At 37.9% G+C, this 24,405-nt stretch overlaps 1 protein-coding gene across 1 annotated transcript in view; it reads right to left on the reverse strand.

Moving 5' to 3' along the window:
* Positions 1-24,405, reverse strand: part of baz2bb (bromodomain adjacent to zinc finger domain, 2Bb) — a 53,617-nt gene that overhangs the window by 26,449 nt on the left and 2,763 nt on the right. Inside the window, exon 2 of the mRNA XM_083921155.1 lies at positions 19,428-19,471. The gene's annotated coding sequence lies outside the window, so the exon portion shown is untranslated. The remainder of the gene's footprint in view (positions 1-19,427; positions 19,472-24,405) is intronic.

Here is a 24,405-nt window from a genome sequence, read left to right on the forward strand (position 1 = left end):
TTCTAGATCTCCCTGGTGATTCTCCTCGGCACAAGAAAACAGGAGCAGCTGATTAATTTGAGGAGACAAAGCAACCCTCTGAATATCAAGTATCATCCCTCACCAGGAACAGCACTGATGAGACGTAAATGACATGAAAGCTGCAGCCATGCTTCACTGGAAAGGCCACTGTTTCCTGTGTGAGTTTGTGCAGAACAAAGAACAAAGGTGTTTTCATATTTATAATGCATCATCAACAAGGAAAAATAAATGTGGTGTAAATTTGACCTTGCTATATCACGCTTCACCGTTCATTCAAATATTTCCATTATTCTAATAAAATCAAAATCCTTTTCCGTGTACTAATTATGAATCTGTACAAAAAGAAATGAATTTAAATATTCAACAGAGTGGCAAAGATTTTGTCCAGGATTGAAAGCAAAATGTGTCACTAATCACATCCTAAATGAAAGTGTTGATTTAGTTCTTTATTATACAGCAATATGCTGTATATACAGTATATAATAATATAGTATCACAAAAAAAATATATGAGCAAAAAGCCAAACTGCTCTCAAAGCAAAAACTGTTTTGCAGCATTTAAAGAGCCTGACCTGCCTTCATTACTAGAAATTAAAATGAGTTTAACCATAAAATAAGCTTGAAAAGCATTAAACCACAAAGACAGCAAGTACAGTTTTCTGGGTGCTTTATGATCTTCATAAAGATTTTAAATTAATTTGATGTATGTAAATGATCTTTAGCTAATGTAAGCGTGTGACGTCAAAGACAAACAGTACAGACATCCCGAACAGCAGGATACAGGTCCTATGAAAGCACACGCACATGCTTATATCCCGGGGAGGAACAAATGACTCTAACTGATCAAAGTCACGTCAAGATAACAAGCATAACGCTGCTCCTCATCTCTGGAAAAAAAAAGTCTCTTCAACAGGAAAACTATAAACATATCAACAGAAAGAGATTCTAAATTAGATAAAGCACAAAATGCCATTAATCCTTTAAATGTAGGCTGCTATTACTATTCAAATAATAAGCATATTCACATTAATGGTAGGGTAGTTTTTTCTTCTTTCATGTCTTTTGTGTATTGTCATATACATTCTATGCGTCTAGTTATGTAAACCAGCTTGTACACTAAAATAAAGTTTAGTTAGTGGCTGGAAAAAAGCACTTCACTTATTTGCATTTTCCTACTCAAGGTCATAAAGAGAACCTATCCCAGCATGCACTGGTACATTGGACAGAAGTAAAAATGATTCATCATATTGTCTGTCCATCACAGGTGTAAGGGCACAATACTAGACTATTATAGGAGTACTAAGTATTATAGGAGGACTAAGAATTATTTTATAGTATTGATTAATCTGCAGATTATTTTTCTCAATTAATGGTTTGGTTGATTTATCATTAATCTTTGTATCAAAGATGAAGATTGGAAATGTTAAACAGCTAGCCTGGCTCCGTCAGAAGGAAACAAAATTTGTCTACCAGCATGCACACTCTGTTCAACCTAAAGCAACCTCTGTATTTGTATGGATCAAACTCACTATTTTGTTAATTGGTGAGCTTTAGAGATTCTGGTATTAAATTAATCAACAACTATTTTGATCAACGATTTATCAGTTTGAGTAATGGTTTAAGAAAATATGTCAAATTCTGATTCCAGCTTCTTAATGGTGAACATTTTCTGATTCTAAACTGAAAATCTTTGAAAGCAAGACATTTAAGGGTGTCAACTTGGGCTTTGGGATAAAAGTGGTCAACATTTCTGACAATTTTCTAAAATTGTGTGGACCTAACAACTAATCAATTAATCTGGAAAATTATCAACAGATTAATTGACAATAAAAATGATTTTGAGTTGTAGTCCTAATCTCATCTAACTCCTGGCAATAAAAATAGAGAAAAAGACGATCAGTACATTTCTCTATCTATTAATTCAAACAGAATGCTGAATTAAATAAATGTTTTGACCTAACTGTGATGAATAAACGATCACAAATTATGTAAATTTGAAAGTTTCTTATAATGAAAATGGATGCATTATCGGTCTGTGTATTTACTCTTCCCAGCTGTGTCTTTGTGTGTGTGACATTTCACCACTTTTTACATTTTGGGTTCACATTGTTTTCCGTTGTGTGTTCCTCCTTGTCCATGTTATCTTCTTGCACAATGACAGATGGCTGATGCTAACAATGATAATCCAGTAACATAGTCATCATCATGGATCAGCAGTATTCGGACAACAAACACAGTGTCTTTTTAGCTAATGGAGGACACACGCAAGAGACGGAGGTGGTGTATCAGTGTCTTGACATTGTTCTAAGATGGGGATCTGTTCTTTGACAATCTATGATGAAAGTCAAGTGATGAAAATAATGATTGTGTGCCTGAAACATCAATTCAAAACAGATATGACAAGTTCTGAATATAATTACCATGCATTCTTGATGACCTCCTAATTAGCATTAGATCAAAATGTTAAATCCACCTCCTTCTATATTCTATATATGGTTGCTTTGACACTAGCTGCATTGTCCCAAACCTCACAAATGACAGCAGGTGTCCATCATCCCACTAAATTGTATTCCTTCTGCTAAAATGGAAAAAATAAAGGGAGGTGAAAAGCAGAGAGACTGAAGCCTTCCCAGTGGTTTACATCAGTAAATCAAATTCAAAAAGTGCCATTTGTTCACCCAATTGCCATTCTCTCTTTGGGTCACCCAGCAGACCAGCTCAAATGAGGATGAGAGCTTGCTGGGGGGCAGGCTTTTACTGTCAAGAAAGACAGAAAATGGAGTGTGTGGGGTCGCTGTGGCTACAGGAGGTGCATAACAAGTTCAATGGTACACCCACAGCTCAGTCGGAGTACCATGCCCCTATGAGTTTCCATCAGTTCTTTAGTCTGCCCATGTCTTCTGATGACAAGTTATTGTTTCTGGCCCTGACTCCCACTCTACCTGGAGAGTGATGAAGTGTTCTATCTGAACTATCCCACCAGCAGAGAAAGGAAACTTCAGACTGACCTGCATTAAACTACAGTAACACCCAGCATTACTCATAGTCAGGCAGAAGGGGGTTTTCAAGGCCAGCTACTGCCTTCCAGTTTTATGATGAAGCAGTGAGTTGGGGATTTATGTACCTTTGAAAAACATTTTCTTTGTTTCAATGGAAGTACTAAGTGTAAACTAACACACTTTAAGCAAGAATGTCAAAGGAAGTGGTTACTGGTTATTTAGTAAGGTGAACTGTGAGTGTTCTTAGGTTGCAAAAAATGGAGTTACTTTTGCATGCAATGTTGCAAAACAACTGCGAAACTTGACTAGTGCTGAAAAGATTATTTTCTCAACAGAAAATTAATCAGAACTTTGCCACCTTCTCAAATGTGAGGATGCCTTACCGTAACACTGTAAACTGAATCTTCTTACTTTTAGGGTTTCTAAAAATACAGTAGGAACACACTGTATTTTCAATTGATAGGGTTCAAGTGCACTAAGCTTGCTGTTAGTGGAGCTGTGCAGAGTGATTAAATAAAGAAAACATGGCTTTGCTAAACAATCAATACTCCGGCCTGGTTTATCATTCACCTCAGCTTTGCTCTTTGCAGTGAGGGCCCCTTTCTTTACGAGCATGCTGGGAGAAAAAAGAAACCATGTGCTTTCCAGAGGTCGTGTTCATGAGTGTGTGCAAGGATGGTTGTCAAAGGTGGGATTCAGATGAAGCTACTCGATGTTGGGTGTAAATAAGGAATCTATGGTGCAACTGATCGAGAGACTATGACTGTCTTGTTGAGCAGTTTTCTTATATGGACTCCAGACAATGTCCAAAGAATCAGTGTGAATCAACCTGACATTGTCCAAAGTTGCTCTTGTCATCTCACCAGTTAGACATTTCTTTTGGTGTCTTTGTGTAAAGCACCCTTCTTCTTCACCCTCGGATGTTTGTTTTCTTTGCAGTGCATGTGTGAAAATGGCTTTTGTTACACTGGAGAGCCTATTTGATTCTCTGTGACACTGACACAGTCCCAATGTCACTAAATATGATCCATAGCAATGCCTGCCCTAGTGTTACTAAACACCATCTATTCACTGATTTGCCTGTCTCAGCCATAGTCTTTTATGCATCAGTGTAATCACATCTTTGACCTCCTATGCAAGAATGCACACATGCTGCAAGCGCTGCAAAGAGACCTGCGCTCATATTGCCAGGATAATAATCCATTTTTGCTCCATTTTGAATTAATGGCAAAACCAAAAGGGTAGGTATTCTGTTATCATCATTCTTTGGGGCACATTCATCTTTTAGGGAGACCTTCACGCCAAAAAATGAATTTCTGTTTGCATCGACCGCTTCAAACAAGTATTGAATGATACCGCGAATACATTGGAAAGGCTGGTAGTTAAGGAGGCAAATGGACTCTGATGAATGATGTGAGGACTCACGATGACAAATGTTTCAAGAAATGCATTTGTCCTTCACAGTAGTGTTGGCACAGTTTGCAGTTTGCATGTGGATCATTTTCATGAGGAGTGATCTGGGGGTGGGAGCCTCACATGTGAAGACTGACATCCATCATGAACACGTTCCGAGGTCTCCTGCTGCCCCATCAGCAGCAAGCATTAGCCATAAATTGTGTAAGTCAGCCTCCAGTTTTTAATTAGACACATACAGAGAAGAAGAGAGGGGGTAGAGAGAGAGAGGGAAAAGGACAAGTAATTTCATGCATCTCCCAATCAGCTGCTATTAATCTGTTGTTGTTGTTGTCTTAGAAAATGCAGGTGGCACAGGGAGAATGGGATCCCCTTGATGACATTTTCATTGTTGCTTGAGCAGTATGTTATTTACCAATAGAATGCGGATATAAATTAATCATTAAAGCTATTCTTACTAGGGCTGAAACAATTAATCAAGTAACTCGAGTTACTTGAATACAAAAATGCATCGAGGCAGAGATTTTGCCTCGATGTATTTTTGTATCACAAAAACATTTGATAGCTAGTAAAAGTTTGAACATGAAGAACTCCGCCTCCCTCCAAAGTCCCACCCTCTTCCCCATGCCCGATTCTGATGCTGCATCCTCCCCGACATGTGCTGTGAGCAAGTGAGGAGCGCAGGTGAAACTGCTGCTATTTTTACACTACCAGTGTTGTAAGCGCTGATGCTGACGCTAATCTTCCTTGCACAAATAACATAGTATTACAGAACTATAGTAACTGGTAACTCATAGCATCTTGATGCTGTATTATCACATGTAATGCTGCGTTCTAAGATTAGGCAAACTAAAAGTACCTGTCCAGCAGAAACTCCGAGACCATCACATCTCTTTTAGCTCTGGATGAAACTGTATTAGCCTCCGCCATCGCTGGAAAGCAGAGCCGATGTTGACTCGTGTCTTGCCTCTTGAGGCCGTTGCTTGCTATCTCGCGAGGTACGCGACTTGCAAGCAGTGACAGAGATAGGCAACTAGGAGGGACGCAGCGACAGTGGCAGGCAGGAAGCTTGGCAAATATTTAGAATAAAATCATTGGTCAGACTTTTATCAGAAATATATGAGAATTAAATATTGTTGAGTTTTAACACCTGGTGGATTTTTTTTTAAATTTTAGTTTGCCATACGCTTATTAGGAGCATTTTAAGATTACAAAAGAAATGTGTAAAAATGCCAGAAAGGTAAGAATATCTTTAAGTGAGAGCTACAGTATAACTTTTCATGGCTTAATATGCAGTAAGTTCCTTGTATTTGCATTGTTTTCAAAATGAATGAGGTAGAAAGGCAAGCCAACATGTGTTACAGATAATCACATGTACTGTACACCACATTATTATCACTACGCATTACACTTCCCACTACTCCCTCCTTGTTTACTCCTGCATCATTTGTTCACTGTTGTTTGCTGAAGGCATCATTATAATGAGTGTTTATTTCTGATGAAGAAAAGTGAGGTAGAATATTGCTCACTAAGGCATAAATCAGGGTTACTAAATTGGCAACTGTGTGAAGATTATGTTGTTTCAAAACTAAATGTACTTCTACTGATTTTTCTACACACCGTGCAGAACATAGATAAGATAAACAGTGTATTGGAGAGGAAAAAAGAAAATGTTTCTACCTTTAAAAAAAATGTGCACATACCGGACTTTAAATTAGCACAAGAGCAGGCGATGTTTACAGGTAACAACAGTTTCCTCTTCCACTTATTCTTATTTCAAAAAATATTGACATGCCACTGATAAGAAACATTTATGTGTGTTTATTTAGTACGGACATCACATTTGTATTTGCTAAAATACTATTTGGAACAAACGGGGAAAAAAAGAGCCAATGTTAAGAAAACATTGTTTGCATCACTTTACCTTGCGACTTAAATTACTCACGGAAATCAAGGTGCTAATGCAGTTGGACTGTGACTCAAAATGTTACACAAATTCAGCAGTTCAATATCTTAGTTTAATATTAGTGGGTTGTGAAGGGTGTGCATTTGCATGTAAACAGGAAAAACAGCTAGAATATAAATCAGGTGCAATCATCTGACAGAAAGCATAGCCACAAATTAAACATGAAAGTAGGATGCTGGTGCAAAGGTTATCTGTCATTCTGCACAACTAAATTACACACAGCCGAGCAAAGGACACCTACTGTTTATGATTTCGACTGTAAGAGAAGACATCCTTGTAGTATTACGAATATTGCTTTGATTTGATTTATTGACATTGCTTGGTCTTTTCTTCCACAAACAGCTGTGAGGAGGCCATTTTGGTAGATTGTTGCTACAGAGCTACAGCAGTCAAAAAACTGTTATCAATGTTAAAAGTTATCAATTAAGTATACAGTATGTCTACTGTCACTAGTTTTTTCTGACTATGTATCATGTCAGAGACAGTGAGGCTTAAAAGTCCAAGGTTTCGTAAGTCTTAAATGCTTAATACTACAATAACAAAACTGTCATGCTTTTAGATGATCAAAGAAACAGCTAAAATAGGGGAAAACATGGGGCCCTCCTAACAGGGCTTTTAACCCATTTATCCCCACTGTCAATGTCCAAGATGAAATAAAAGGCAGCCAGGATCAAGGTAAACATCGCTATCACGGCTCTTTCATTCCCAGCACCTCTCTCTCACTCTCCGAAGAGCACAACATAAATCACATGGCAACCGTAATGGGAATAGGGACTGCGGTGTGCCAAATGAAGCAATAAAACAGATCCCGAGTGTCCCTTTCAAAGCATTAGTCACACAGTGTCCATATGTCCACTGCTTTATTGAAGCAGGCGATGTTGGTTACACTGAAACAAACACCTGTGCACACACTGAATGTTCCAAATGAAGGTCAATGAAACAGGAAAAGTGAAATGATCAGGAATTTTAACCTCATAACTTGGCACTGCACCCTGAGAGCTACGTGGATGATGTCAGGCTTCCAAAAGGAGAACACAATTTTCAATAGCTGGACTCTTGCAATAGCCTTCTAATGGAGATGCATGAGGACTGACACATCAGATCCCTACACCATAACAAATTCTTGGAACACAAAGAAACAAGGACGGCCCTCAACACACCAGACGGGATGGGACAGGGCAGGCATGATTAAGACAACACAGGGTAACATAATTCACTGATAAAAGCTTGAGACTTTGCAGCTTCACACAATCTTTAGACTGCAGTGAGTTGCTCAGCTTTGCCTGCAATATTTAGTCTAAATGCTAGGCTGGGTTTTGGGACTTGATACCTTTAGGGTAACGATCAAAATAACCAAGAACCAATATCAATACCAGTCAAACGATACCAGCATCTGATCCTTTTTGTACCCAGAATAAAGGCTATTTCTATGATTCTGTTCGCAGTCAATCACTGCAAGCGTTCTTTGATTTAATGCAATGTGTGATTGGCCCACTACCACAGCAGTTGTTTTTGGCTTGCCCCCGCTGCTGAAAAAATCCTAGAGAAAACACTGTCGACCTCTTAAGCATTAGTTAAAAAAAACAAAAAAAAAAACATTTTTTTTCAGGCAGACCACCTACAAGGCTGTTAATATTTACCTTTACACTGTTTGGCAATCATCTAATGGAATATCATTAGCAGTGCATATGGGGCTGAAATAACTAATAGCCTGTAGAAAAACAGGAAAATGCAAACAAATTTAAAATGGTGCACTTTATAGGTTACACCTGTAGACTAGCTGTCACGGGCTGACAGGTTTTCCAGGCAGTCATTTGGAAGCCATTCACTGTGAAAAAGAAACAATTAACAGCTAAAAGGTGCACAATTCAACATAGTTGTCCACCCCCATCTGCACTGTCTTTCAAATTCTCCATTTGTTAACTTTAGAAATTAAATTTAATGCATTAGCTGATTTTAGACAAAGAATTCTCTTGGGAACCAATATACTAAATAAATGAGACATCAGTTTGTAGAATTTAGCAATCATTTTAATGTGTTTTTTCTTGATATGCCAACAGTGTGGTTTTCAACACAGCTCAAGGATGCATTCCTGATTTCATTGTTCATAACTGAGTTCTCAACATCTTGTGAGAAGTGAGCAAGAGAAATATTTTAGGATTTGGGGGCAATATTTAAGGGTTTGGTACAATAACAAAATTATGCAGTGTATATTTAAAGATACTAATTAATTTTGAGCTCATAAACCAGTGAAATATATTTTTGAGCTTTGCGTTGAAAGGAGAACGCCTCAGGATCCCCCAGTTAGAGCTGGTTAACGTGGCCCGGGAAAGGGAAGTGTGGGGTCCCCTGCTAAAGCTGCTGCCCCCGCGACCCGACCCCGGATAAGCTGTTGAAGATGAGATGATGAGTGTCAAGAGAGGAGATAATCTTGTAAGAAGTCTCCATCACCAGAGACAGTGGCAAAATTATATACGGTACTACAAGCCTGGGTGAATAATTCCTGCCTGGATAGAGCTGCCTTTAATGACACAGGTGTGACTGGAACAACCTCAAACAAATACAAGTTTGTGCAAACATAGTTAAGTTTTCAACAAAAACAAAACAAACAAACATATCAAGAAACCATTTTTGGATTGTGCAAAAGTCTGTCACAGAATTTCAGTTTTCTGATATTCTAATCAGAACAGCTGACATTATAGTACACGGAAATACAAAGCCAAAACTGTTTCACATAATATGTGTGTGCAAGCATATATTATACAATATGCATGCACGCAGAGCTAGGTGTTTAAGGAGACACAAACCATTACTCTGTTTTAAATTGGTTGTACTTAGAGAGACGAATGTGCGTGAAATTTTGCGTTAGGTGGATTTAAGAATTTTTCCATCTGACAATGATTTGCTCAATCATTTAATCTGTGAATCACAAGAAAAACCAGACTAACAGGGCCTTTCACTCAGCTACTAGGACTTAAAAATTAAGAAAAGCTGAAAGTTTAATTTAGCTCAGTCAAGCGGGATTGCTAGCTTTTGTTTTTTTTTCAAATGTAAAGTAAAAATAAATCACTATGGTAGTGCAATTGCAAAAAACTTGTCTGCTTCCCTGTGATGAAGCCTGCTGCTTCATTTCCTGTTATAGCAACCTTATACTTAGACCAGAAAAGGAGAACAAACCAGAGAAAAACACTGCATAAGGTAACTAATAACACAAATATTGAATTTTCTATGCATTGCTGCGTATTTTAGGCTAAATATGATTTTGATGTACATTCAAGATATTTACCCACATTCACACATACTTTTTTCCCGAATGCTCTGTCAATTCAGCTGCACAGAAGCTGCACCAGAGCAACAGACAATATGGCACACAGACAGTCCCTGTTGACATTCTGCTGGTTAGTCATTGAATCAAAGGTTATCAGAAACTGAATTGTCAAAGGCAAATGTCTAACAGTTTTGCCATTCAGAGTTTTGTTCTTAGCACTAGGATGCAACTGTGTGAGTAAGAGAGAGTAATAGGTGAAGGTTATAACATTAAATGGTGCATTTCATTATTTTAAATGTGATAATTCTCATGGGATAGAACACAGGACAATGGCTTTGAGATGAGAAAGAATTAAAAAAGTGCTCAAAAACACCTGAAATTCATCGGAGAGTTAATACTAAGCACAGGGTACATGCAGCTGTGGCTTCAACGGATGTGGGAGAGTCACTTGGGATACTCATCAGACTATTTTTATTTTTGATGAATGTGCGGGGAAAATAACTAATTTCCTGTCTGCCTGTGAGCCATCTTCACAAAGAGAGCTTCTTCTCTGCTGTGAAATGAATATTTCCATCACCTGCCTGTACTACTTCAGACACTGTGCACTAGAGTAACATTGAGTGCTAACAATGACTATGGGAACTGAACTCCACTGACCACGTTAAGTACCCATGATAATAAGCTGGCATTTTAATACATAATATTATTGTGGAGACCACCACCTTTTGGGCTACCAATGCTTAATTTCTAAAAACAATGAATCAGCGTTCATTTGGAATACGACAGGGAATATGACTGGAATGAGCACTGAACATGCTTTTAGTTCAGGACTATTGCTACTTCCACTTCAAAACACTTCACACAAATTCAGAATAGCGACATTTTGTGATACTGTGCATATACACATGGTGCATTCAAATTGTTGAGAGCTGGCTTCAATTCAATGGCGACAACATGCAAATAGGAACTGCAGAAGCAGCACTCCACCCAAAACAAAACCCCAAAGTGGTACTGAAGCTGTTGTGAGAAAAGGGAGCCAATGGCACACATTCACATATTTAAACCCAGGCGGTTAATGCAGGTAGCAGCACCTTCTCCAAATGTAGAGTTTAATAAAATTAGATGATTGATCAACTTTTCCAGGAAACTGAGTAATCTAGTTCCAGTAGGCCATGAATTCCTGCTCCCAAAAAGTCCATGATCTGGGTTTTTTTCTGATAGGACAGAAGCAATAATTGTGAAGTTGAATTGAAATGTCACAAACCACAAAGCTACATATAGAGGTGGGAGTTTTTTTTTTATTTTGAGTTCTGTAGCCCAAATTCTGACTAATCTAAAAAAGAGAATAAGGTAAATTAGCTACTTTGGAGACACTTTGCAATCTCACTTTCAACACCTGCATGTTTCCTTCCCGACATCCACAGTATGTTCGCATTATTATCACACATCGTTTTTGGTGCCGAAAAAACGTGTCTCAGACTGATTACAGATTGAGGAACAGCTTTGTTGATTAACTTATTATTTATGGTTCATGAGATGTGCTGGAAAAACAAACAACGTGCAAAAAGGGATTCTTAGCTTCTGGGGCTATTTGGTCGAAAAAGCAAATCACTTATTATAATTGAAGAAGAAATGAATATGTGTGTTGGTGGCATATCAATGATAAGTTGTTCATAAAAAAAACAACACAAAACAGAAATGAGTGAACAATTAAACTTTGGCGCTCCACACATTCACAGAGCTGCACAGAGATTCCTGACAGATAACAGTAAAACAGACGGTGTACCCACCTGCCTTTTCAGCCTAACAACAGGAGACCATGACCATCAGTGTCACAAGAATTGAGTGGGATGATGTGTGTGGAGTGTTGCAGCCACACTTCAAATTATTATTCAAAAATATATGTTGTCAAAAAGTTTAGGAGTTGTAATGCTACTGCTTTCTGTTTATCAATTTTGGACAGTAAAGGAGCAAGAATGGATTCTAGTGAAAGCTGAGATTTGATAACCAGAGAGGGGCATCCTCAATAAAAAAACATGCAAAAATCATTGCCCTTGGAACACTGATTCTATTCAAATACAAAAGTCTGAACCTGCAACAGGCTTCAGTCAGAAATGAAGGAAAATACAGCAATAAATATCAATCCAGCAATCTACATCAACATATATTATTATCAGTTTGCTGCCAGATTTTGTAGAAATACTTTACCATATTATTATAACCTTAGTGCTAACCAAAAACCATCCAATTTATCTGCCTGCAGCATTTTTGTTTTTGAAAATTGTCCATAGCCCCGCCTTCAAGAAAGTATGTGCATGTACCTTAACTTGGCCACAATCTTCTATCCCAATATAGGTAATTTCATATCTCTATAATGGCTAACCACATGGTAAAGCCTTTGTTGTGTACTCCTGTGTGACTTTAATACGCAACAAATGAGTATTTTCTCATTTTAGGAAAAACTTTAGTGCAAAATATAACCCCAAAATATTTACACATCAGATTTCTGGGGGAAAAAATGTGCTTGTTACTATCCATTCAGATGATGTAAATGTGTATCATATCACAATATATGATTTCCTCGCGGTACAATTACACTGAAAGATGATAAATTATCATATCAAATATCACCCAGCCCTAGTTACCACCAGAAAGCCCTATGATGAGCAGCATCTGTCGTTGTCAATACAGTCATTGTAGGGTAGTTGTATGAGCATAGAGTGGAACAGGCCATGACACAGAGCCTTACTAATGGAATTTTTTTTTTCACATAGCACAAACTTGACAAGCAGTGCCCTCTGAAAGCTATGTGCAGCCAGGCCTGAAAGAGGGGAGGGAAGGTGCATGGCATGGCAGCTTAATGTCATCCTCCTTACGGACAGAGAAGCACCTTACTTGTATAGGTAGCTCCATACATCACAACGGTCTCCATTCTATAGGACGCAGATGTTAAGCAAGCACATAACACTTAAATCACATTTTTGCACCACATATAGAAAAATGTGGAAGTATTCAAGCATTTCAATGGAGAGTAGAGCACAGAAGTAAGTGGCTGAGGCCCAAAAGCAGCTGAAAGGCCACCCTTTGTGCATGGTTAACATGTTGCAGCTTTTTCTCCCACTGTGAAAGAAATATAATTGATCTAACTGACAGATAACTACCAGTTACCCTTAAAACTAACATAGATATTCATATTTAATGTTAATTAAACGTGAATGTAAACCGGACATATTTAAATCAGAATTTGACATAACATTTAATTTTCAAGGAAATTAAACTACCCTAAAAATAACACCATTTGTAATTAATATGGATCAATATGTGAATATAAATATACTTAATAATCATAATCTGAGGTAGGAAGACAACACTTTCTGAAGGACGCCACTCAAATCCAAACATTTCCTCCTGAATATTCAGGCTAAGTGAAAACAATATTCATTTTACTGCAGGAGGACAGTCAGTGCATAACAATGAGACCTGCTAATGAAATCGACCATCAAGCTGAAATACATACATATTAAAGTGGGGTCTCAATGTCACTTGCTTTTTGCATCGTTTGTTCATTTTCCTCATTTTTGCAGAGGTTCATTCAATATTTTATTCGGGCTTAGATTTGTTTACAGCGAAGAATAATGACTGCATATCACAGTTTTATTCTGTGTGCATGTGTTATCTGTGTAATGAGAAGTGCCATTACCAAATTAATATTATTTGCATAAACATTTTCACCTCAGCAAAAGTAGCTATTTTGAGTCAAACAATGTTAATGAGAACCACTTGCCAAATTGAAACCATCTAATATTCTCTACTGCTGTGAAATCTCTTTCATCAACAATGTTGTTTAAAGAACTGTTGGAAATGAGTCAAATCAATAACCATAATATTGTAACAACATGAAATGAATGGAGCTAAACAGATGCCATGAATTAGTTTTGTATGATTCAGTCTTACACTGATTTCTTTTCTATAGTGCTTAAAAGGCTACAAACTACAATTCGCTTCATTATGCACTGACAACAAACACGAGTTTCATGATTACACAAGCAATCTCTCTCTAAAAAATTGACATTTAAATCCTTTTCCACTCGCTTAGTAAACAATGGATGTGAGATAATTGATCATGTGCAAGGGGATCTCTTTGAGCGGCAGAAGGTCACCGCCCGCCAGCCGAGCTGATAGGGAAAATGGCGTTGATGCTCCAGAGCTGCCATTTTTCTTCCCTGACAAAGACTCCATCTGCCACCAAGCCATTTGCAGCCTCTGAGTCAGAATATCAATGATTTCCAACCATTCTACAACTCGGCGTTCACCTTGGTGTCACCTCTACACCCGTCTGAGCGCTGACACCACAGATCCTCTCTGTGAAGGCCCTGTAGGCTGCCAGCGAAACTCTCATCCAGCTAAGTGGCATTTGTGTTGTTCAAGAACGTTAAGTATTTTATTAGCATTGATGATATTTGAGCGTTTGAGAGCTTTGATCAAGCAGCCGCAACGTTTCAGAATTTCTGGTCAACTCTAAAAAGAACAAATCCATGCCCTCAAAATCAAGCCTGTCTGAAATGATCCCCCCCTGACTGATGAAGTCAGAAAGAGACTTAAACTCCTGGTCATCCAATGAACACCTAATTCCATCAGTAAAGAAGGAACAGCAGGCAGCTGGCCATGGCTGCCAGAGAAAATTTAATTTTCCTCAATGCCATCTGCACACCTCAGAGACACTCTTGTAGCTCACCAGTAGACCATGCAAGTGTTGTCCCAAAACTCAGACCTGCCTGACCTCTCACCCCAGAAGAGAAGCTGACAGTATATAGTCGATTTCACTTTATTGACAAAAAACTAGCCCCTATGACTACAGCTGCCTGGGACTCATATCACTATACGACCTTCTTCTCAGTGGTCTTATTCCTATTGGCCACAAGCTCCTCCACATAAATCCATACAGATGCCTCCACTGTGTTCTACTATTCATATCATTCTAGTATATCCACTGCCATAATTATTATTATTAGTCATATTTCTATTATTACCATAGTTGTTATTAATATAATTGTAATTATGTGGTTGGTGTGTATCTCTGGGTCTCTCTCTCTTTCTTTATCTCTCTACCAAACGGGGGCTCATGTGGAATTATTGGGTTTCTGTAAATAATAGCGCGGACTAGACCCACTATATATGGAAAGTGTCGTGAGATAACTTGTTATAGTTTGACACGATAAATAAAATTGAATTGAAGTGAAGTGACATTTATTTAACAATTCTAAATCCTACCCCGATGACCAGAAAAGGCTAACACAGAGACAAAATCTCCAAGACCCTCATAGGTTTCTCCAGAAGCAAAACTGTTTGCCATAAATTCTATATTTCTGTACCCTTTTTTTGCATAGTTAGGTATCTTTGTGTTGTTTCATTATACAAGTAGGTGCAGAACCAAGAATACCACCACAATAAACTGAGGAGTAGTCATCTGACCTGACAAGTAGATTGGCATGAGGAGGAATTTGATTAGAAATTTTAAGTAAAGATTATTAATCTCAGCATGCAGCATAGTGTAGGGAGTGGTTCTGAATTACTACCATACAGAAACACATTATGCCGATCGCTGCTATTCTTAGAAGCTAAATATGCCACTGTATTCATTAAACTTCTGAGATCAGTCAGTGTGAATGTAGCATCCATAATACCAATACATCTCATAGTTGCATCATTCACATGAGTCTTTGATTTGACAGAGTTCTTTCATCACTTCACTTTTCCTTCCTGCATGTATTTTAGTGCCCCTTTGGTATCAGAATATGGAGAGTAAAAGTACGAGTGGGCTCTGATACATACTACCTCATCATAATACATAGCCACAGCAATCTGTTTGCTCTTCTGGCAAAGTCACAAAATATAGCCTACTCTGCAAAGCAACACTATTAACTGAAGCACATACAGTAAATAAATAAACAAAAACTGCCGTAGCTCAACCTCTCTCTCATACACATACAGGACACACTAAATAATTATGCATATAAAACATACCAATTACCAGTCCATAAAGCTGCCCTCCCTTCCCTAAGAGTGGAAACTGTTTGGAAAATTATGATACCAGATTTAACTGCCCTGCTTTTGAAGAGATACCAAAATATCTGAATATAAATAGAAGTGATGGTTGATACACTTCATACCCATTTAACCCACCATTCTGGAAACTACTAAAAAACAAAATGCTGAAATTAATTTAAATCTGTAATGCGCAAGATTTGAGAAACCTTATATCTAGCCTCCATTCTGCTGGTTCTTTCAGAGCTCTCGATCTTGTCATGTTCACTAATTATGTTGACATTGTTTTGCTCGCTCATTTTTAAACTTTAATGACACACTTTTGGCTCTCCGGTCCGTCCCCTTTATGTTACCCTCTTAAATCCATACACAGACACACACATGTTCCCATTACACTTCTGCCCTAACTACAAGCCTGACTCAGAAGTTGGAAGTTCCCGATTCCCGACAGTGACAAGGTCCGCCTGGGCAGACCAACCGCTGATGACTGAGTAAACAGCCTCGCTAACAGGGCGGTGCATTTGCATTTCGGGAGGGTGTGTCACCACAGACACTCATATTGGATTACTCGGCAAATAAGTACAATCACTTTCATTAGTGGGTGATATGATCAATCATTATTGTTTTAACTCACTCTTTGATAGACAGTAACTTAACAGACAATTAACCAGATGAAAATCTTAAGTATTATATCATTAATTATTAATTTAAAATGCAATTCCAAAAAACTAATATATTTATTGGAATAGAATGTACCTGCCATTTTAACAGTGCAAAGGAACCCCCTCAAGAACTCCTTAGAAAACAAACATGTCTGCGTTGTCTGGAGCCAGACATGCCCTTTGTGTGCTCTGTATCTCTATTGTGTTGAAGTTGTATTGAAATGAATGGTATGGAACTGCCTGCTTTCACTATAAAGCAGCTGCAGGCACATGCTGTTCAATGAAGTGCTGATTTGAATTTTTTTTTGCATGATTAAAGTTAGTCTAGGTCTCTCTGTGTTTTACGCCTCTTTTTTGTGGTTCAATTTAAAAATGAGCCAGGGAGGGTTGGACTATAGCCGAGAAAAATCACAGAAATCTAACTGTGGGAATATTATCACCTATCTCACTCTATTAAGTCAACACTGTCATCAACTCTTAAGCCTTTTCTTCATGACCCTTTTCACCAAATCTTGTTTAATTTGTTTGTTTCCTTTACCCTCTATTCTTTCTTTACTTGTTCTCCTTCAGGATGTGCTTTCACTTGTCACAGCTCAACAGTAAAAGTTTTGTCCAGTTTGTCCGAGCAAACCAAATTTTGACTATGAAGAAAGGTAAACTTTTATCTGACTTGATCGAGCTATAGGTGGCTGATAATCTGGGAAGTGCAGCTTAAACACAGCAACCAGAAGCAGTGATCGCTGCACTGATGTACAACGTAAACCGACTTCAAAATATGAAATAAAAATTGAATTGAACTAAAGTAAAATATGCTTCACCATTCTTGAAAGTATTATGTATCAATCATTAATTAAAACATATGTACGTAATGACTCAGGGCCATATGTCAACTGTGAAATGAATGTACAGAAACTATTGTCTCATCTTCTGGCAACCAAAAGCAATAGCTGGCTGTAACTTGCCAACTGTTTCTGAAACTTACTGATGGGGTACGCAGGTAAACTGAAGGTTATTCATAACTGCTATAATAAATCCCTGGGGGCTTCCACTACACACAGATGAAAGGGAGAGTACTCAGGTTTAGAGATGATAGGATTCCTGTGGTGAGGCTCATTTTGCCATTGCCATTTCTGTTCAGCTTGTCTACAGCGCTACAGACGACCCGTCTCTTTCCAGGGTCAGTCACATAAACAGAAGGAGACTTTTTTTCCTCTAGATCCGGAGGTGGTCGTGAACATGCCATAAATTTAAAGGCACAATTTTAGCATTCTTTGCTCCATAAAGGGTAAGTGAGCAGTTTAACTAACCTTTAGGATTGAAGCCTACTTAATGTTGAAAGAGTTGAGAAGCACAAAAGAAGTCGGCACAAAAGCAGTCAAGATGACGATTAATCATTTTTTATTTTCAATTACAATATTGGATTCTAATGATTATGAAAACAAGATAATTGAGATAAAATGATCATTGTGCCACACTGTGTTTCACAATGATGCGCTCGCTCACCCCCTTTTCTTTTACAGCGGAAAGCTTTCACCTGTTTACGCTGAGGTACCGACTGGAATATGTTGAATATAGTTTACCAAAATGTTGAATCATGTTTAGTAGTTTTAAGTAGGTGGCAGTGCACTATAACATACCCGACTGAATTATTTTCATATCATTTATTTTTATTTATTATTTTATATTATAAATTTGAAATATATATATCTATTTCAGTTGAATTATATTTAAAGTTCATGATCTCAATGTTGACCAAAGTAATCATGATTATGATTCGATCCTAGGTAAATGCGATCACACATCCAGAAATGGTAGTATTTATCACTGATCTATATGTTATTAGCCAACAATTCAATCAAATAACTAAATCCATTTTTGTTGAATGTATTTCTCTTGCAGCACAATATTAGTTTAATTTAAAGTTTCTCTGCCTTAAAACTGTGCAGATTTAGTGTAAGAACCAGGTCCTATTATACTGTATATTCACAGCTTGGGAAAAATAATAATAATAAATACCTCATCAATTCACACCTATTACCCAGTACATGTACAACAGAAAATGCACTTGCAAGATGGCAAATTAACTCAATTGCAGGCAAAACCATGTCATACTTTATGTGGAGCTCAGACTGAAGGGAAGTGAATTTGATATATCCACCACCTCTGTCTTGGGGAAACTTAATAGCCACCGGGAAACATCTGTATGTGAACTAGCCCAAATTCAATTTTAAAACAAAGCCAAACAATCGCTCCAACCCCACTAATTACCCCTGTTTGGCTCACAGTAATTTATCTTAACACACCCCTCAGTCAAAAAAAAGTTTTCTTTTCTCCCCAGAGAGATTTAAATATGTTCTGAAGCTTTGACACTCTAATTCTAAGAAAGACGGGAATTAATTAGATACACACAAAATGAGAGCACAGTGTAATGCAGCACAAACTAATTTCATAAAGGAGGACTTTGTTAAATCTCACCCTAATTGTAAAATTCTAATCCTATACCTAAATAATACTTTAAAATGAGGTGTTCTGCTTAGTCTTGCATTTCCATTTATTTTTCCTCTTTCCAATTTAAATAAGCAAACTGGTTTTTCCTTTACAAAATCAAACTAGAGACCATTTTGTGATGGGAACACAAGACCAGGGGCGTAAAGTGCGCTTCCAGTGCCCTTGCTCAGGCCACACCCATCTTTGAACATGGCCTTCATTTTGATCTCAACTTTGCATCTGTAAAGTTATAGGACTGTATCTTGCATGGTTGCGATAATATTGCTCTGACGAAAATTGGTCTACAGATAGATAAACAGACCTAAAAACCTGGCAAAATACTCCCGCTACATTAGTTGTCGCCAGGACCACATTTTCACACTCACACACACACACACACACACACACACACACACGCACACGCACACGCACACGCACACGCACACGCACACGCACACGCACACACACGCACACGCACACGCACACGCACACGACTGGTGAAGAGGCGCTTCAAAGAGCATAGTGGCAGAGATGGACAATGGGTAGCCGATGTAACCAAACACTTACTTGTATGAGACTGTTCTCAGTTCTGTGACATCACTGCTCTGCACCTGAAACACGAGACAGCAACAGTCAGATTTATTGCTTGATTTTATCGATTTACTCATTCAGCATCGTTGCTATCTGAAAGCTCTGTGAAAATGAAATAAAAATGGTAATATGGACCCCGAAGGGGGATGAGTTATCCATTCTGAACATCAGCAGAAAATCAAACTCCTGCTCCAAGAAACAAACGCAGGGCAATGAGACATGACAAAAACACTTGGCAGAAATTGGATTATGGTCAAGTAAATATAACAAGAGTAGCTAGGTTTTGATTTTGCAGAAATCCAATGCCCTGAGGAAAATATTGATTACATTTAAGTAGAAACACAAACATTTTTTTCTGAAAAACACTCAAATACCAAGCTTTAAGGTGTTCCCTCTTTACTTTCATTTCTGTTTATGTTCATCATCTGACAAAGCTGCCCTCATGGTCAAGATATTTTATGAAACACATATGTTAGGCACTGAAAACATTTCTTACCAGCCACCACATGTATACTATTTATGCATTACCATCTGGGTTAATTTAGTTTGGAATGTAAAGGAAAATCCTGAATCACTTAAATCCTTTATAGTCTTCATACATCACTCAAAATCACTGACTCTAAGGTGTCTCTACAACCATAGGAGTATTGAAGTCAGGGTCCTGCATAGTAACTCTGAACTAAATCAAACCACTGAAAACACCATAGGACCACAACTATTTTGAGGTATATCAATAACATCCACTATGGGTTATAAGCTCCTATATAGATGCATGTAAAATTTACAGATATGTTACAGCCTAGTTATTCTCTGTACACCTCTTTTGGGATAATACTATTGGAAAATGTAAAAAGGATAGTTCTTATATGTTGTTAGACTTCATGTTGATGTGTGATTTTTAAAAGCTCTAGGCTTTGATGTTATCCTCACAATAGTTTTAAAATGGCTCCAAGGAGTAAGCTTCCATAAGTGGATGCAATTTGAGGTCTTATTCACATAGTAATGAAAGAAAACTACTGGCACTTGATGTGTTCTTGGCATGAAACCTGTTCTGTTCTTGATATCCACAATCCTCTATTGAAATTATGATCGTGATCAAGTTCCATAAAACACAGAACAAGTTTTGGTGAATGGTCTTGTACTTATATAGCGCCTTTCTAGTCTTCTGACTACTCAAGGCGCTTTCACACTACTTGTCACATTCACCCATTCACACAGATGGCAGTGGACATCTACATACCATCTAATCTAACCATTCATACCACATTCACACATCCATGTGCAGCACTGGGAGCAATTCAGGGTTCAGTGTCTTGCCCAAGGACACTTCGACTGGGGAACTCTACCCCTCTACTTCCAGTGCCCTTTCTTAGATGACACGTTTTTTTAACTCTGCCTTCCTGTAAATGTTTGTAACTGCATCGTGCAAGGTTGCAATGCTATAGTGACAAAATTTGGATGCAGACAGACACCTAGCAAAATACTCAAACCACCTCTTTGGTAGTTCCTGTTACAGTAGATGTCGCCAAAAAAATAATTGGCCATACTATTACCAATTACTGAGTAGAAAACTAGTGTGCTAACTTAATTAACACAGTTTTTCTTATAAATTCTACCTGAGGGTATAATGACCAAAACGGTGTTAATTGAGTGCTAAAGGCTGACAGTATGCAGGATTTTTGTTTTCTTCACAGTTATATAGCTATGATCTTAATGCAAGAACTTAGTTGGACCAGTCCCAGCCTGGTCAGATGCGTACATGAACTGATGAAGCCTCTTGGATGAGAGGTGAAACGTCTTCCTAGACAAATAACCCAGTTGCTTTTGACTGAAATTGCTTTGAGGACAAGAACTTTGTAGTTAAATATTTCCTTTAGGTCATCAACTCAGTTTATGTGTTGGTTTGTTTGGATGAGTAATTGGAAAATCAACATTCATTTTTAATACAATAATTATGAAGTATCTGAGCAACTGTGTGCTGTTTGTGAAGAACCAGGCTATTCAAGGCCTCTACATAAAATACATGCCAACTAACACATTTATGTGGTTATGATCTTAGGAGGTATGTTTTTAAATCACCTCTAAATCCTAAAAGTAAACAATGAATGTCTTTGAAATTACAAGAATGACCTCCATGCTCTCACATCAGTAGCAGCAATACTTTTGTGACATCTAAACGTGGGTCACCTTACAGTTCCATCTGTGTCATTTTGTAGTGTGAATACTAGCGTAAAAGACTGACTGATACACTTGCATATTTCATTCAATATCAAGAGGGAAAAGGGTCTCTCTCTAGTTTCAAATAATCGGTTGTTGTTGCCAGTCTTTGAACTACTACAAGGATGATCCTCCTCGTGTTACACAGCTGTCCCTCTATCTGGCAGATAACAGCACTGGCCTCTCTACACAGAACGCTGTTTACTAAGTCATGAGTAATATCTTAAAGGTAACCCGGGTACCAAAAGCAGAATCCGTCTTCATAGTCTCCTTGACAGTCCTTGTGTTACAGGATTTAAGGGTTTCAGGTGGCTAGGGAGGTCAGGTGAACATCATGTTTCCAATAGCATCTTAAAAGCTGTTCTTCATTTATTAATCTCAGCTCTGACAAACCAACACTGTCTCCAAAAAATGACATCAATATGAAGCCCTTTGCATTTTTTACATTACATTCAATGGCAACAGCCGTTGCCAACACAGATGGCAGTGTCACATTCATACAGGGGTGCGTTGGTTGCGGATTGGATGGGTGCATACGCATTTGCCTTCAATAGTGGTGTCCTAATTTTGTGTCTCGAAACTTACTAGAAGCCAGAGTTGACAATGTTTCCTCAAACATCAACCAAGTTGTTTTATTTGCGTTGCCATACTGTACAATACTTGTGGGATAAGCTAAATGAAAACATGGGAAGTGAACATTGTATCAATATATGTCCAATATTAAATTATTTCAGATACATTGAAGAAAATCATAAAATGGACAGCAGTGTGTTTTTCCTTATACTTTCACTGTTTTGCTAATTACCAAATTGAAACTTGTAAAAATAATTTGATTAAGATAAGTAGGCATTGTTGAACAGGCTATCAAAATATCACAGGGGTGGTTACCCATTATCAGAACCAATGTGATCAAAATTGGAGTGTGCCTACATTTTGCTGTGAGATACGTGGCAAGATGGTAACCCAAAGATGGTTGAGGGTAGGCATTGATCTTGAATGATTTAGGTTAGATAGTTGAGGTTAGGCATTAAACTCAAATGGTTAAGGTTAGGACAGGTCGTCAGGTAGCGGGCCTCACAAGAGTTTTCGCAGATATAGGGTTATCATCCGGACACAACCATAAGGTAACTTGCATTATTTCTTGTAGAGATCTTTTCAGGATAATCTACTTAACCTGAAATGTGGATCAATTTGAACCACTCAGCTAAAACACTTCAGAGCATTCAGTCAAAAGGGGGTTGTTTAAAGTTGTACATCATATGAGTGGTGAGGTATGTACCTTAAGGTGTTTTTTTCAAAATAACAGTGTTTTTAAGTGCAAGAAAAAGAGGCAATACTCTCATAGCATGTTAAGAAGCATGCCCACTGCCTGCACAATATTTCATCATGGTGAGGAAAGAATTTCATCAATTAGTTTCACTAAGCCCTAGATTTTGGCCTTTGCTGATCTAAACATTTTTAGGGACTTTTTTTTCTTCTGTCTCTTAACAGGCCACACAATGTTGGGTAAAAATTAAATATTTAGAAACGTGCAGCATGCCTTGCGCAATTGAAGTGGCAAGTGTTTGTGTCAGGAGTGACCAGATTTTAAATGCTCAACGATCAATAAAAAAGGGGGCTGCTGAGGCACAGTCTTTGTGTGAGGCTAGTACAATGGTTGATAATAAAAAAAAAAACTGGACCAAAGGTTTGCATTAGTCCTGTAACTATCTAAGAATTTATGAATATATAGTCAATTCATTCATTCTCAGCTGGCCTCCAATTCCTGCAGCAAAGAAGGCAAATAAATACCCTAAATAAATAAATACTATAAAACAGTCAAACAAACAGACCAGATCCCTAGCATTTTAAACATCAGCTCAATTTACACAGTTAGAAGACTTCAATCTCAGAGGCATCATTGGTTAAAATAAAGCACTAGGAAAAGCATCTCAAAGCAGAGAGAAAATAGATCAGGAAGATGAGCGAAAAAGAGTAATCTCTCTGACATATTCCTAATAATCCACCTCCCTCGTGCTGCTCCCCCCAAGCTCACCCAATCATAAAGTGTCAACACTGACCTACAAAAAGGGACTCCCATCAAACCTTACATGTTTAAAAACATCAATCACAGTAGACAAAGAGGGTACATTGAATTATACAGTATTAACCTTCAGGCTTTGCATATAAAGACCATAGATTTATTTATGCTTGTGTGTTAAGAGCCTCTGCACTGTTCCTTACAGCAAGCTGGCTGCCAAATTGATGAACCTGCTCAGCCCTCAGCAGGAGGCCAGCCTCTTTGATTAATGAGTGCAAACTTGTGGAAAGGGTAAGAATAGGAGAGACAGGGTGAAAATGGGAGAAAACACAATTATTAGCAGTTTTCCTCCTTTAGCCCTTTAAAATGAAAAATGGGCACTTTTAAAAGGAGCCAAAAGAACATAAAGAGGGGACCTTTTCATATTCTGTATGAACAAGAGGGGCAACGGAAAGTTCTAGTGTGATCCCCACTTTAAACATTGAGCACTGAGACCGAAACACAAATCTGTTTGCATCCAACACAGCTTGGTAAACTAATTAAATTAAATTTAAAACGGGATTTTCACTGCATTACGGCTTAAACGCATGTACAAAAATCAAACAAAGCTGATGTACTGTGGTGTATTGCTTATGGAATTAAATTACATTAGTTATTCTATAAATAGTTTGTAATCAAGTGAATACATCTCTAATTCATATTTAAGTAACCATGAGC

Source organism: Echiichthys vipera, assembly GCF_963691815.1.
Source record: "Echiichthys vipera genome assembly, chromosome: 10".
Taxonomy (NCBI): Eukaryota; Metazoa; Chordata; class Actinopteri; order Perciformes; family Trachinidae; genus Echiichthys; species Echiichthys vipera.